Below are 17,442 nucleotides of genomic sequence, written 5' to 3' on the forward strand. Positions count from 1 at the left end.
ATATTTCAGAGGATAGAGACTTAGATGCTTCATACCTTGTAAACAGATGCCTTATATGACGAAGTTTTCATCTGTCTTATGTCCTTTTGCCTTAACATCATTTTCATGGTTCACTACTGTTTAAAAAACTGTATAGTATTTTTGTCAGGTGAATCTCTCTCTTATTATGAATAACATGATAATTATATTTGGTATATGGGTTCCTAACCTTGCAAGGTCTACATGTCCGTCATACAGGGTTCATCTGACCTCTATCTCATTTCATTGGGTAAGTTTTCATGGTCAAGTCAGTATCTCAAATACATTAAATCAGAAGATCAACCATATTTGATGTATGGAATGATTGTAAGGTGTAGATGTTAGTCTAGCAGGTATCATCTGACCTTGACCTCATTTTCATGGTTCATTATTCAAAAGCCACTGCAAGGCAGGGTTCACCAAATAATGAAAATCAAGGGTGGAGGAGGGATGTCAACGATTTTCACGCTACATAAGTGGTAGTGATCCCTGTAAGCAATAAGTCAACTAAATTTGGTGGTTTGAATCATTTTATAGTGTTCATGTCTGTCTGCCACATTCCATGTGATCTTGCCCTTATTTTTATGCTTCATTGGTCAATAAACTCATCATAGATACCAGGATTAAAATTTTGTATGACAGACATGCCTTTCGTCTACAAAGGACTCATCAGTGAAGCTCGATTAAAAAAATTTTAGAAGCTCTAATAAAGAATGAAGTTAAAAAGCATTGAGGATCCAAAATTCCGAAATGTTTTGCCAAATACAGTCAATTTTAAGTTTTTGTGGTTTGGTCTATGATTCAGAAGTTAAAAAGGAATAGATCAACTTTATTTAGTGTTTGGAATGATTGTAAGGTGAACATGTCTGTAATCCAGGTTTCTTCTGACTTTGACTTCATTTTCATGGTTCATTGGTCAATTTTAAGTTTTGTGTTATAGTCCATTTTTATCTCGCCTACCATGAAAAATTCAGAATGGGAGACATAGGAATTACAATCAGACGATGAGGGCATACACTATTTGTATTAATCTTTTTATTCCAAAAGGTAGAAGACCTGGATGATACATACGCTGTATGCAGATACATTATGTTACAAAGTTTCCGTTTGTCATATGTCCATTGTCCTTGACCTCATTTTGATAGTTCAATGACTGCTTGAAAAAAATTACAGTTTTTTGTCATTTGAAATTCTCACTTATTATGAGTAATAGGATAATTATATTTGGTATACGGGTTCCTTGCATGTTCTACATGTCTGTAAGACACAGTTTGCCTGACCTCGACCTCATTTCATGGATCAATGATCAAGGTTAAGTTTTCGTGGTCAAGTCCGTATCTCAGACAACATAAGATCAACTATTTTTGGTATATCAAATGATTGTAAAGTGTACATGCCTGACTGGGAGGTTCATATGACCTTGACCTCATTTTCATGGTTCATTGGTCACTATTAAGATTTTGCGGCTTTATCTGTTTCATTGGTCAATGATAAGTTTTCGTGATTTTGTCAATTTATCAGATACTATAAGCAATAGGTCAACTATATTTTGTGTATTGAATGATTGTAAGGTGTACATGTCTGTATGGCATGGTTCATATGACCATGACCCAATTTTCATAGATCATTGATAATGTTAGTTAAGTTTATGTGATACTTGCAGATATTATCAGGTGCGGAACCAGGATTTTAGGCTAGAGGGGCGCAAACTTAGATTTTAGCCGAGCGGAGCATATGTAGTGTAAAGAATGATTGCAAGGTATATATGTCCTTCTGGCATGTTTCGTCTAACCTTGACCTCATTGTCATGGTTCAAGTTTTGAAGATAAAATATCTTTCTCAGGTACGGGGTACCAAAAGCAATAGGTTAAATATATGAGATGTATGGAATAATTGTATTTGTACATGTCTGTCTGGTAAGTTTATCCGACTCATTTTCATTGTTTAAAGTCCAGTGTTAAGTTTTCGTGGTGAGGTCTATTTTTCAGAAACTATCAGCAATATGTTAATTATATTTGGTTTATGAATAAACTCATCATAGATAACAAGATTGATTATAAGGTATACGTGTCTGTCTTGACCTTGACCTTATGGATTATTGATAATGGTTATTTTATGTAATATCTGTAGCATAACCTTTTTCTTTAAGACTTCCAACATAAGTTCAATTATGATCACAGCATATGCACTCTCATTTCAGCATGTGGCACAGTGCACTCTTATTTCAGCACGTGCACTCTTTCTTGTCTATCTTTTTGATCTTCTGATATATGGACAAAACGACCAGATTAATTTGCATTTACATATACACACATTAATAACAGGTTTTATTGACATAACTCAAATCATGCTAGAAACCACAATGCCACATATCTTGTCACTCGATAGAGGACATTGTTACATCTCTTTTCAGTTTTGAGGACAAATTAACATGATCCTTAAATATATTGCCTTTCTGTTATATACTCGGTTGGAGGGTTGGCACTTCTATCCTTTTGTGGTAGCGGTGAGTAGCTGATCGAGACATCCAGTTCGCCAGCCTTTTCACCTATTTTAAATTCCAAAAATCTAATATCCTATCAAATATTTTTGCCAAAAATATACTTACAGCTATCATGATTACGCTATATCATGGAGAGATAAATAGTTTTGATAATTATCTTACGCATTTACGACAGTGGTTTTAACAGAAAAAAATTCGACATCTGTTTCGTTTCAGATACTTTATATGATTTAATCAGCAACCTTGTCATATAAGTTATCTTAATACCTCAATCTTAAATATCATGAAGCTGGAAGTAGTGAATCCAGCAACTCATTCTTACCACTCATTACATAGTAAGTGGCCCTCGAGGGTATACGCTTTGAATGGAGTAGTTGTTTTTTCTTCATTTCTATAGATTGATCATATTTATATTCATCCTCTAGGCTGGTCCTCTCCCTTGCAACATATACCTTTGTGTATCTGTCAGAGCCAAACAGATAAAGGACAGAGAACCAGTCTAATTCATCCTCATAAACTGCGACTTTGATTTGGCCTTCCAAATGTTTTGATTTGAGCATCACTGAGGGGTCTTATGTAGACAAAACTCGCTTATGGTGTACCGAATGGTAACCCATGCCATTGTCAGTTCGTTTTTGACTTTTGTTGTATTCTAAACTTTTCTTTGTTTAACCTTTTCCCCATTATTGTGTGTTATATTTTCAGAATAGGATTCAAAAGCTATAAAATTTATTCATTTATACAACATATTGCAATCAACTGGAAAATTTCAATTCTGAAACCTTGAGAATTACCTCATACTTGAGAATTTTGTGTACCCATATTGATTCATATTAATTTGAATTATCAAGTCATTATTAAGGTAATGCACCAAAAGTGAGAATTCAATGATAATTTTAAAATGTATTTCAATAAACTTAACCACAAGTTTAAGATTAAGTCACTGGGGAAACATGCATCTAATGCTTTTTTTCATTTTAGGTGATAAACCTTGAAATCTAAAGAGATGAGATATGGCATAAATAATAATGAAATAATTTATTATCGAACAATTAGAACAAAGTATAAACATATGCATTATAAATGAATTTTCTATGTTATTTCTTTCTTTAAATATACAAGAGAATGCATTGTTGTAATGTCTTTAGTTTTTACTGGAATGATCAAACAAGAAACCCCCTTTATTATTCTTTTGATAAACTTTGTTTGGCCCAAAGGGGAATGTTTTCGTAAAAATAAAAATGTATCTGTGTTAACACCTGTTACAGTTGTCAAATAAAGTTCAGTTCATCTAAAGCACATGTCAATAAAGTCACTGTGAATCATTAATCCTTAACCTAGCTGTCAAAATCTTTTTGACAAAATAAAAATCTACATAGTTGTATACATGTGATTGGAATTTTTCAAGTTGATTGTAATGGGCTCTATTCACTTTTTTTATCAAAAGATTTAATTTCAAAGATTTAAATGGATTTATGTATCCGTTTTTGCCTCTTGCTTGCAAATATTGGTAAACTAAGTGACTTGATGAAATGAAAAAAAAAGACTACTGATAATTGTAATTTTCTATGATGACCATTATTGAATTGAATTGTGTTATATAGAGTATTTGTATTAACAGATAACTATAGGATTGTTCCATTGGTGTCGGTATTAAAACTTAAGAGAAAAATGTCAATATTGATACTAAGGATTTTCTTCCCCAGAATTAGATTAATTTAGCTGTAAATTGCAAACCCTTTGAGAATTTTTGGTCCTCTATGCACCTGAACTTCGTACTTTATTTGGTCTTTTAAGCTTTTTGGATTTAGGCGTAATGATAAGTCTTTTGTTGACGAAACATACGTCTGACGTACAAAATTTTAATTCTAATATCTATGAAGGTCATGAACTTTCAAAAGCATGAATTAGTCCAGGAATGTTATAATGAAAAGCAAACAATACCACAAATAAAAGAAAAAGAACAAACTAACTAACAGTATATAATTTAAATAATGAAACAAAATGCAAAAATAACAAAATTTTAAAGCTAGGGATGTATTATTTTGATATTAGGATAATGAATCCGGTAAAAATATCAATGAAAACAAAGCATGATAGCTTTATGAAAAAGAAATGTGTACTCGGATCACTTACCTATCAAGGTTCATAATAAGTTGATTTTGATCAATTCTTATCTTTTATCAATTTTGAACTCAGGAACCAAATTCTAATATTGAGCTGATGACCAAATATTTGACCATCATCAATAGAATGCACAATGATCTACACAGTATCGAGGTCATATGTTATACTAAGGTTAAAATCCTTTATCATTTTCATATTGTTTGTCTTTTGGTTTTTTTGTTTTGCCATGATGGCATTGTCAGTTTATTTTCGACTTATGAGTTTGAATGTCCGTTTGGTATCTTTCGCCTCTCTTTGAGATAACATTTTATATATAGCGCTTTTCTATTATTACTTTCACTAGGAACGTTAAAACCTAAAGATTGAAAGCCAGGGGTGTATAGATACGTTGAAATGTTAGAAGCTGTATTAACAAAAAGAAGAATAACCAACACTCTTGAAAGGATTCACACAGTGATCATAACACAGAAAATTTAAATGGAAGAACAGTATGGCGACTACAAAAAAACCTTTTCTAATCGCTACACATCAATCATCGGGATCAACGTTTGACGAACTGAGTATGGTGTAGAATTTCAAAGAGGAGGTCATATCGTTTATATAAAAATAAGGAAGATGTGGTATAATTGCCAATGAGGCAACTCTCCACCAGAGACCTAATGACATAGAAGTTAACAACTATAGGTCCTCGTACGGCCTTCAACAATGAGCAAAACCCATACCGCATAGCCAGTTATAAAAGGCCCCGAAATGACAAGTGTAAAAAAATTCAAACGAAAAAACTAACGGCCTGATTTATGTTAAAAAAATGGAAGAAATACAAATATGATACACAGCAACAAACGACAACCACTGAATTACAGGCTCCTGACTTGGAGCACGCACATTCAGAACTTGGCGGGGTAAAACATGTTAGCGGGCGCCCAACCCATCTCTTAACCTAGGACAGTAGTGTAACAGTGTTGTAACATATGAACAAACCATAAAAATCAGTTGAAAAGGACTTGACTCATCAGATCGATACAAAGGAGAAAAACAAGTAACAAAGGCACAGAACGGACGTGGCAGGGTATTTATACATCCCTACAACAAAAAAGACACTAAGTACAGATCTGAGAGTACTCGCAGTTACTGACAGCTAGTTCAAAGTTGATAACAACTATAAAAAATCATGCATCTAAGACTAAAGGTTTATTTCTGATTATGAATACTACATGTATAACTGAAATCTAAAAAAAAATGGTGTTGCCGATGAATAGTTTGAATTGCAAAGTAAAATAGAGTTTTAAATATGAATTTTGTTTTGGCAACTACCATGCTACCCTAGTTCCTAGATAAAGGTTATCATTGCATTCTATGGTACATTTTGTCTTTTCTATAGAGTCCAGATGAGTGACACAATTAACCTGCCAATACGACTTACATGCCTGTTAAAATGCAGAATACTGTAGGCAATAATAAAATGATAAAACGATAAAATTCGATATGGCATTAATATTCATGAAATACATGTAATATCTAACAGTTTGGAAAAAGTACAAATTTATGCATAATAAACCAAGTTTCTGTATAATTTCTTTATTTGAATGTATCAAAGAGGAAGTCTTTATTGTAATGTCTTCCTTTTCACTAAATTGATGAAACAAGCAACTTCCTTTAATATTTTACAATTGTTCAAAAATAGTTCAGTGTTATAAAGCGCAAGTCAATAAGGTAACTATGAATCATACATCCATACCACAGCTGTCAAAATCTGTTTGACAGGATAGTAATTTACAAGTTATACGATTGGAATTTTTCACGTTGATAGCAAAAGGCTCTATTTCCTTTTTGGTCAGAGGTTTCAATTCAATGATCTAAATGTATTTTCTTCCCCCCGGGCGCCACTATCAAAAATATTGGTAGGACAAATGACGGTATTTCTTGAAAAAAGACCATAACTGTTATCAAATAAACTCGTCATAGATACCAAGATTAAATTATGTACGTCTGCAAAAGATCATGATCAGTACTTTCATAATCAGTTTCAAGTTGATGGATTGAGTGTCTGTAGTCACAGATAACTAAAGGTTTGTTTCATTGGTTCCAATAATAAAACAAAAAAGAAATACATTAATATGAAAGTTTTATTACTTTTAGAAGCACCAATTAGTCAAGGAATGATATAACAAGGAACAAATTGATAAAGGATGAATACTAATGAGGTTATTCTACATCCTTGGCTTTCAAATATTCGGTTTTGCGCGTTCATGATGAAGGTAAATCAAAAAAAGCTCTTCGGACGCATGAAATTTATAAAGTGTTGTTTTCATTTTTTAATTGTTTTGTATAGTTGGAGATATTTGACAAAGTGCAATACTCAACAATCTATTAAAACTGATTTCCATTTTGATATCATTTAAAATTAGTCCGGTAGAACCAGCAATTTAAGCAAAATATAGAATATATTCTAAGAAATGCGTGTTTGGTGCTGTTGTTTGTTCAAGGTTTATTAGTGGATTTCGATCAGTTCTCATTTCTACCAATTTTAATCCCTATGAATTCAAAAACGTCTTGTATGTGTAATAGTGGTCGTGAAAAAATCTATTGCCGAGGAATTGCATCTAGTGGTTTTTGTGTCTTTTGTCTCAAACTTTGTTGAATCATTCAGTAAATTCAATGCAAATGATCACTAAACATGATTGTATTAAAATGATATCACAACCGATTATTCATGGACCCAAATTTAAATATGTAGTAAAGCTTTGATCTTCTTCATTTGTATACACATTTCCCTCCAGACCATCAAGGTCATAGGTCATGTTGAGGTTAAAGTTATTTCAGCATTATGGAGCTCAGTCAGCAGACTTAACTCTCATGAAACATAAATCAGCAGACTTAACTCTTAAGAAATAATAGTAAAAATAATTATCTAAACAGAGGAAATTCCAGTGAGAGGTCTCGGGACTAAAACATCTTTTGGCTATTCATTTGTAGTCTCTTTATGTAATTTAGCTCCTCACGATTTTAGGTATTTATGCATCCTTAGTTATCAAATGTTCTGGTTCAGGCGTTCTCGATGAAGGGGAACCCAGAAAAAGCTTCGGACCTTCGGAATTTATAAAGTGTAAATTTCATTTATGGTGGTAAAGCCTAGTCATAATATGTGAAATTCCATGTGGTAAATTCGATAAATCACATGAATATTCGTTTAAGAGATCTGAAATTGACTATGTTTTTTTCTGTAATCATTGTCCTCATTTTCTGTCCTTATATTTATTTTATTGTCGTTGTAAAACGAGATTGTGACAATGTCGTTATCTCTCAATTTTTCATCGTTTTACAAACTGAACACCAAATGTATTAAGATTACCTGTTATAATTGGCATAGTTACTTTTGTTTGCCGATATGCATGTCGGCAGCATTGCCACAAGGTTATATGCCAAGTACTTATTTTGAGAAATTTATCAGGTAATATAAATAACGAGTTTAGTTTTTATGTAAGTGGTAAAGTTGTATCTTAAATACGAGGCTCGGAAAAAAAAAATTTGTAGTGTATTTCATACTCCTTTCCATAAATGACTAAAAATCACTTAGCTTATTTGAAAATTAAATAGTGTTAACATTTTCGAGGTGACAAGATGCCATGACATACTTTAACCTGAGACAAACAGATGAAGTGAGTCTTTATTTTTTAAGACACCACATACAGATTGTCAAGTGGATTAAAGAATAGAGACAAGTCATACTGATGCAAAGAAGAAAACAAATAGCCAAAAACACACATAGTTTTATAATGCAAAAAGCAATAGAGACTGTTTTCACCTTTACTATTTAATGTTATTCTTCTCCATATCATACTGCCACCTACCATTTCAGACGAGGGATAACAGGTACGACTGGCAAACGGTAGAGATCAGTTGAGGAAAATAATATAAAAACTCACCAAAGATAACAAGCTTATAATTTTGTACGCCAGACGCGCGTTTCGTCTACAAAATCATCGGTGACGCTAGAATCAAAAAAATTAAATGCATAATAAAGTACGAAGAGCTTTTAAAATAAAAAATTTCAACGGGTTTGTCAAATTTCGCTGATAATATTAAAAATATACTTCCACCTGATGCAAATCTCTGATTCCTTTTAGATTTTGCTATACTTTAGGTCCTTTTTGGTTTTATCTGCTGTTCGAAGTTTGTATTAGGTTTAGGATTTTCAAATATTTTGGCCTCGAGCATCACTGAGACATTAATGCGAAAATTTGTACCGTTTATTACTAATCAATCAGATTGCTGTAGAGCCAACAGCATAACATTTTGGCATATGGACACCATCTAAACTAGATAGGTGATCCAGGGATATCCAGATACCCCCGCCCCAGCATGTGTGCAATCAAATTATCCGGAAACCACACATTTTGAATTTTGTCCAACAATTAAGTAAAATTACTCTGGAACTGTAAAAGTGAAATTGACGAATATCGAACTTAACCTGTCTTTAGTTGTCCAAAACATTCCATTTAATTTTCAATCAATTCAAAAATTTCCATTCATTATCCATAAACCACAAAAGCGAAAGCGACAGAAATAGAATATAACCTGTCCTTTTTGATTCAAAATATTCTCTCAAAATTTCAGTGATATATTAGAAAAGGTGCTGTTATCCATTTATAATCCAGAAACCACACAATTTTGAAATTTTTCCAACAAATAAAATACGATAACTCTGGAACAGTAAACGTGTGAAACGACGAAACCCGAACTAAATCTGTCTTTAGTGGTTGACAAAATTCCCTTCAAATTTGAATGAATTTTAAAAAGGGGTTTTCTATTTTATTTTCGGAAACCACAAAAATTTGAACTAATCCTGAAAATAAAGTAACATAACTACGGAATGATCAAAGTGAAAACGACAAAAACATATTTTAATGGTCCAAAACATTCCATTAAAATTCAATTATTTTTCAGAAAGGGTTTCTCCATTTATTATCCAGATACTACAAAATTTTGGATTCTTCCATCAATTAAGTCCCATAACACTAGAACAGTAAATAAAGGCAACATTAGTATTCCGGTGTTCAAAGGTCATAAATCGATAGAGAGAAAACAAATCCAGGTTACAAACTAAAACCGAGGGAAACACATCAACTATAAGAGGAAAACGCATCAACTATAAGAGGAAAACAAAAGAACAACAGGAACACTGAAGTGCAACAAAAACAAACGCCGACATACATAGAAACAAACTATTTGATAACAACTGGCATATTCCTGACTTGGTACAGGACATTTTAAGACAAAATGGTGGGTTGAACCTGGTTTTATGGCTAGCCAAACCTCCCGCTTATATGACAATGCTAATAAATATCGCTAAAATGACAACACTATGTGACAGAAATACAACACAAACACACGCAAGAACACTCATCACAGAGAAACGCACAAACAAATAATATAATAGTCGACACAACATGCAAACTGCATAACAACAACGAACATCTTCCATCAACGACAGACACCACAGGACATCACAAACAGTGACACACTTACGTAACGAACATGCAATCTCGAACTTTATACAATTATTGTCACAATAACAGTTCAAACAATTTTCATGACAATCATGGTATTGAAAGGCTATTCTATAATTATTTGGACTACAAACGATAAGACATAACACATTATCCAACCGAAACCATAACAGAAACATCAAAAATAAATACATGAATGTTGGATGTACAAAATACCGAGACACGTAAAAGTTAAAACGACGAAAATCAAACTTTACCTGTAATTAAGTCCAAAACAATCCATTCAAAGTTGAATTTAAAAAAAGGGGTTCTTCATTGTTTTGGTGGAAACCAAAAAAATGTTGAACTTTTCGTAAATATCAAGCACAATAATTGGAAGGGTAAAAGTGAAAACAATAAAAATCATACAAAACCTGTCGTTAATTGTCTAAAGCATTCCTGTTGAGCAGGGTTATAAGAATTCAATAAATATAATCATGAATGCCTGAAAATGTAAAATTTAATAACCTTTAATTCTTGTGTTTGCTAAGAGGCTTGTATATTTTATGACAACAGTTCATATGGTAAAACATGACATTTGTAAAATCTTCTTTGAAATTTAAGCTCTATTGCGTAGAAATTTTGTTTCAAGTGAAAAAGACGTCTTGTTCTTCCGGTCGCAATATAAACAAGTTTGAAAGATTCTATGTTTTCAGTTTTTCATTTATTTCCCAAAAAAATATATAGTATGATTATGAATGTTTGATGAGCAAATATTGACCTTCAGTCGTACTTAATATATATACCAGTAGATATATATATATATATATATAATATTAATGTTGTAAATCAATTGTCATGTACCATACCTAATGTATTATCTTGTACTGTCACTCAAAATAACTGAAAAAAGCAATAAATCTGAGTATTCATATGTCAAAATCAAATGATTTCTCTGTGTGGTCACACTTTTTTGTGAACCTTATCATTTGTATTATGTTTTTACATCATTAAAATCTTGCATTTAAGGAAAGACGTCATTTTAATGTATAATAATTAGTTCCAACACATTAATGTTGAAAATGAGATAAGGAATAATTTCTTATCTTTTTAATTTACCAGAATCCTTTGTGCAAAAAAGTACTCAAATTTTACACACCTCAAGTTGTTAAACAAAATAACCTTAGGCAACGAGACTAAAAGGTGGTTTCGAGCAGTAGAATTATTCCATAACCCTGAATTTACTTTAAAAAACAACGTTACAGACCTATCGTCAAATACATTAACTCACTGTGCAAGCTATGTTGTTGGTCTCTTCTATAAAAGCATGCTCAACAAATGCACATGTTGTGAATAAAAGACGATTATGGTATATGTCAATGAGACAGCAACCCAAATGACACAAGTAACAAACGAATTGCATTTAGGCTTCAACATAAAAATTTACATGTGTCCATACAATACCGGTATGTCAAGCTCAAAATTGCCTTTAAAACAGAGATTATCAAAGATCTGTTATCAACATCATTTTCTCCAAATAACAAATTAAATTTGATATAATACATGTACAAAAAGTAGGGACATTCAATTTTTAAAATTTCACATTTCCATTTGGACAGTTGTTATATCGACGTTGATTTCGCACTTCTCACATGACCTTTCTAAGTTCCAGTTTGACATTTCTAACTTCCAGGTTGACATAAATCACTTCCAAGTTGACATTTATCACTTTCATGTTGGACATTTTTCACTTTCACGTTGGACATTCTCACTTTCATGTTGGACATTTCTCACTTTCATGTTGGACATTTCTCACTTTCATGTTGGTCATTTCTCACTACCAAGTTGTCTTTTTTTTCAGCTCCAACTTGGAAGTGAGAAATCTAACTTAAATAAAAACTTATGGTCCAACATCCTGACGATCCTGACGATATTGTGTACTTATGTCTTGCTATTGCACAATGTCATGCTTATTTCAGACTGTTTATGACGTCTATATTCTAAATAAGGATGGACGAATAATACCGCATAAAGATACTGGCAGTAATTGAAAGGATTATATAAAAGTACTTTTTCTGTTGGTTATAAATTATCCATTACTTTGTTTGCTTGACAATAATATTCATGTACATTGCTTGGTGAAAAATACTCATGCTCATTATTGAAGGCGCTACGGTAACCAATAGTTGTTTAAATCTTCATCTTTGGTGTCTAGTGGACAGTTGTCTGATCGACAATTATTCCTCATTTCCGTATTATTATATTGTCACAAAATTTGGTAACGCGCTATATTTTGTGGTAAGAGTACCATTCAGAAGAGCAAAATTATCAAGAATTTGACATTTTACTGGACGCAGTTTAAAACAACAAACGAACTTTTTTGTTTAGATTTCTTGTGATTTTAAGAAGCCAATAAATAGCAAGAATGTCTGATATTAAGTAGCAACTTTCAGTTCAGTCGTTGTGGCACTTGTGTAGCATAAATTGATATCACCCATGATTCAAATTCAAACAAATCATTGTCTGCATACTTGTTTGTTTATAATAAATACAACCCAGGACAATATTTCATTATGAAATAGTATCCCTATCTATTAAATTTTGTCAAGCTCTTCAGGTTGGGGATTATTTCACCCAAATGAGTCATAATAACCCATTTAGATTTTTGTAGCCCAAATGGGATATAAATTTTCAGTGCAAACAATCATTCTTTTTGAATTTAGCAAACATATTGAAAAGTGCATTTGTTTGAGTCAAGAGTAGCAACTTTTGGTCAGCGACTTTTCCAGAAAATGAAGTTGCTAGATTAATCCCTCTGAATATCACCTATTATGTCTGTTTGTTTTGCTCACACATTTTTGTCAATATAATGGAATTCTTTGCGCCTGCCATACAAGTGATAGGTTTAGCTAGGTAAAAACCAGGTTTAATCCACCATTTTCTACATAAGGAAATGCCTGTACCAAGTCAGGAATATGATAGTTGTTTTCAATTCGTTTGATGTGTTTGAGCTTTTGAATTTGCCATTTGATAAAAGACTTTCCGTTATGGACTTTCCTTGGAGTTCGGTATTTTTGTTATTTAATTTTTTTCAGTAAATTCAAATGGATCAAACTCATACAAAATCCGGTTTTCAGAAAAGTTGCTAACCGAAAGTTGTTGCCTTTTATGTAATCATTTGCATTTTACAATATTTTCTCTTGAATAAAAAAAAACTTTCTTGTACAGTAAAATTATATTGCATTTGAGGTATAATATCCCAACCTGTTCTTCGGGACAACATTTCACTGTCCTTGAAAATAATTCACTGCGAAGTTCTGTCCATGACAATATTTCTTTATCAAAGTATGTCTTCCCTGAGGAATCATTTGCCATAAAATTGTGAGAGTGTTTCTGAAGTTTCTGAAATCTTTCGTTATAATTTTCATTCGTCCGATGCACATTTCTGGATTTACCTTCATCAGGAACGCTCAAAGCCGAATATTTAAAAGCTTAGGAACGATGAGAACCGAAACAGTTGAAGAGCTCTATGACTAAAAAGAATAACCGTGAAACACTGTATCAAATAATTCTCAACTAAAGTACACAAGTTTAAACAATTTTAAATTTATAAATGAAAACATTTTGTACGGCACGTTTTCTATATATCAAACAAAGATGTTTAACGTACCATATTACACTGTTTTAACTTTAAATAAAGTACCGCCAATCATTTATAATGTATGTTTGTTATTACTAATAAAATAAAATATTTAATGTTATCATTGTTTAAACTATCAATTTTTCTAACCTCCCTTTCATGAGAGACACTCCATCTATGAAATATTGTCTCAAGATACACACAATATAACTTTGGATAACCCCCCATTAAGAAGACAAAATAAAAAAAAGTCATTTGGAATCTTGTCCTTTTCTGGACATTTTTCATAAATGGGAACAAAGTATAATGATAAATAATCATGAAATATTGTCTTGCCGGACAATATATCATAAGACACTATTTTTCTTTATACCTTTTCATCTACGATCGTTTAGTTCATTATTAATTTTCTAATTGTCAAACTACTAAGTTGTTTAACACTGTCCCTAATTCTAAAGACGGTAGATAGTCCAACATCCAAAAACTAGTATCATACTGACAATATTAGAAAGCCAGAAACGATATTGATTTATTATCGATCACGATTGCAGTTTACACAAATGGGACCGTTGTTCGTCTTTTGAATGATTATTCAAGTATTATTTGACGAATTGGTTTCATCAGTTTATATCCCTAGATTCCGACTTAACACATTAAAATAACTATTCTATAATTACTATATAAATCCTTTGTCAGATTATTTCCTATTGGAAAAATTGACTTTTATTGATGTATGTATGAACTTTTATCTTTCTCAATATTACTTTAGACACAATAATCGATAAAGAAAAAAATTGAACAGTGGAATCGATAAGCAATCCAATTGATATCTACAAATCATTCCATTGGTCGTTGATGTTATGATGACTGTTTAAATTAGATTCATTTTATTTTTTTTTGCGGGGGATGGGATGAGACTGGTTAGATTTTGTACTTATCTTTTGATCCTTACTTTTACGTTAATTTCAACATGGCGTATTTTTGTCAGACGAGCTATTTAGGCTCCTAAGGTACTATAGCTATTGGTAATAGTACTTTTTATGTAATTTATTTTCATATGATGTATAGAATGTGAAATTTAATTACACACGATTGCACCACTCAAGGATAAAAGGAAGCCACAATACAAATGTTTAATTTGAGTTCGATTATGTTAATGTAGGTAAGAAAAACAATCTTATTAAATGTATTAAACTATTTACTTAAATTAAGTGGTAAGAAACATCCTGTTAAAAATACCACAACTGACTACTATTGTGTCATTTGACATTTGTTAATTTAATTATCTAATGCAATTTTAATAGTTCTTTGCGCAGTTTATGCAGTATAAGTGTAAAAAAATAATTGTTGCGATTAGGGATATAATGTATATTTTTTTAGGTATTGTACTTTCCCCCTTAATACTTCCCCTATTTTGAGGATTGCTAGGATACAGAATAAAGAACATCAACATGGAAGATGGGGGGGAGGAAGAGGGTTATATAAGATTGGTATGTAGTGGGAAAACTTAAAGTCATTATTGACGAAAATGATGAACAAAATTCATAAATTACTACCGAGCTGATAATGAATTGTTTTACAAAGAGTCTTATTATTGACAATAAACTTCCTGCACGAATGATGTAATTCAGTTTATTACGGAATTAATAATTTTAAAATAGGTCAAACTTACATGTATTCCGCGTCAGATATGTGTCATTTTATTTGAAAAGCCTTCATAATATCGGAAATAATTGCCACGGTTTTATTATCCTATGCATTTAAATTAGAATTAACAAAAAATAAAAATGAAAGCTGGAATGATTAATATCACATGCGAAGTTCTTCATTCATAATAACTAATTAGATCTGCTGACTCTTTGGAGCAAGGCATTAAGTTCGAACACATAATAGTAAATTAACAGATTAAATAATGCAACCTGTACAAAATACTAGTACATGCATGCAATGTATTGGCTATTCGAAAGTGTGTTAATTATCTCGACTATCAGAAAATCACAATGTATCATTGTTATTCTATTTAATGACAATTCAGTTGAATACTATTGAACTTTTATTTAAAACTATGTTTCCTATAACCCTTTACTATATCTTAAGGTTAAAATTAAATATCCAAACAAAAACGCACCTAGATGAAAACAAAACGATGTGCCACAAACATCATCGGTGAGTTGCCCGAGAAACCTACCAAAACTAAACACAAACATGCACCTCTTTACGATATAATACCAACTACAGTGTATCAACTATATTAAACAAAAGCCTGAACACGAACAAAAAACAATAATCTTTTTTCGGGATAATTAAAGTAAAAATATATCTTTCTAAAAAATTATTCAGTTGGATGTATTGTAGCTTCAATATGTTCTTTATTCGACCCAGGGGATGGTATTTTCTTCTAATATATAGTTTACTTATTAACCCACGTTCAACTTTAATTATATATAAAGAATGTTGCGTTCATATAGCTAGAGACCAACCGACAGACCAAATCAAATGTTACCGATTTCACACCCATCATCACGTGGAAGAGTGCCACGAAAAGGGACAAAAAGGACAGGTTGAAGCTACGAAAACGGAAAAGAAATCAGTTTACCTAATCAGTTCATCAGCAGTTAATCTTTTTTTTTTACTTCACAAAACATTATTGTTGATTTTATGTGACATTTCAAAATAATTCCTACGCGTTACTAATGCACGATAATAGTCTTATATTACAAAAGTCTAACCATTTTCTCTAAACGGGCTTTCAGTTCCCAAAGCATACTAGATAAATGCGTAGTTTGATCAATTAATTATATATTCGAGACAATATATATTTGTTTTGGAAATTAAATACGCAGATATGATTCCTTGTCCGGAACTGGCTATTCTTTAGGTCCTTTTTGGTTTTATCAGCTCCTCAACGTTTGTACAAGTGTTGGGCCTTCAAATATTTACTTATATTATGACCTCAATCATCAATAAGAGACATTTATTGTCGAAATGCGCATCTAGTGTAGTAAAATTGGTACTATCAATATTAAAATATATCTTGAGGCGATATCTCTGCTGGTGGACTTATAATACCCGAGGGTATCGCCAGCCCAGTAGCCAGTACTTCGAAACGAAAATACGGAAATTGTTTGTTTTAAAATTAGCTTACATAAAATTTTGGAAATCATTTGAAATTAAGGAATATATATCCCTCATGCAAAGCTCTGATTCCTTGTCCGGATTTAGTTATACTTTAGGTCCTTTTTGGTTAGATCAACCCTTCAACGTTTGTATAAGTTTGGGTTCTTCAAATGTTTCGACCTACAGCATTACTGAATAGACCTTTATTGTCGAAATCTGTTTCTGATGCAGCAAAATTGGTACCGTTAATATCATTATATATCGTTTTCCTCAAAGAGTAATCGAGCAATATCGTCACAATATAGTAGTAACATATTAGATTCCATTTCTTTGAATGACAAAAACACAAATTTGATAATTGCACCTCAAAAGTTATAAAATACTTAGGAAGATGATAAAACTGTTTTGATATTGAAATATGACATAGTAGCAATTAAATGCTCATCATTTTGCGACACATATCCTATCAAATAGTAATTTTTTATTTAAAACATTATGCATGTGTATTTAAATCAAGATTTTTACATATTTGAATGATGAAATTGTAA

This window comes from Mytilus californianus, unplaced genomic scaffold (genome assembly GCF_021869535.1).
Source record: "Mytilus californianus isolate M0D057914Y unplaced genomic scaffold, xbMytCali1.0.p SCAF_4, whole genome shotgun sequence".
NCBI lineage: Eukaryota > Metazoa > Mollusca > Bivalvia > Mytilida > Mytilidae > Mytilus > Mytilus californianus.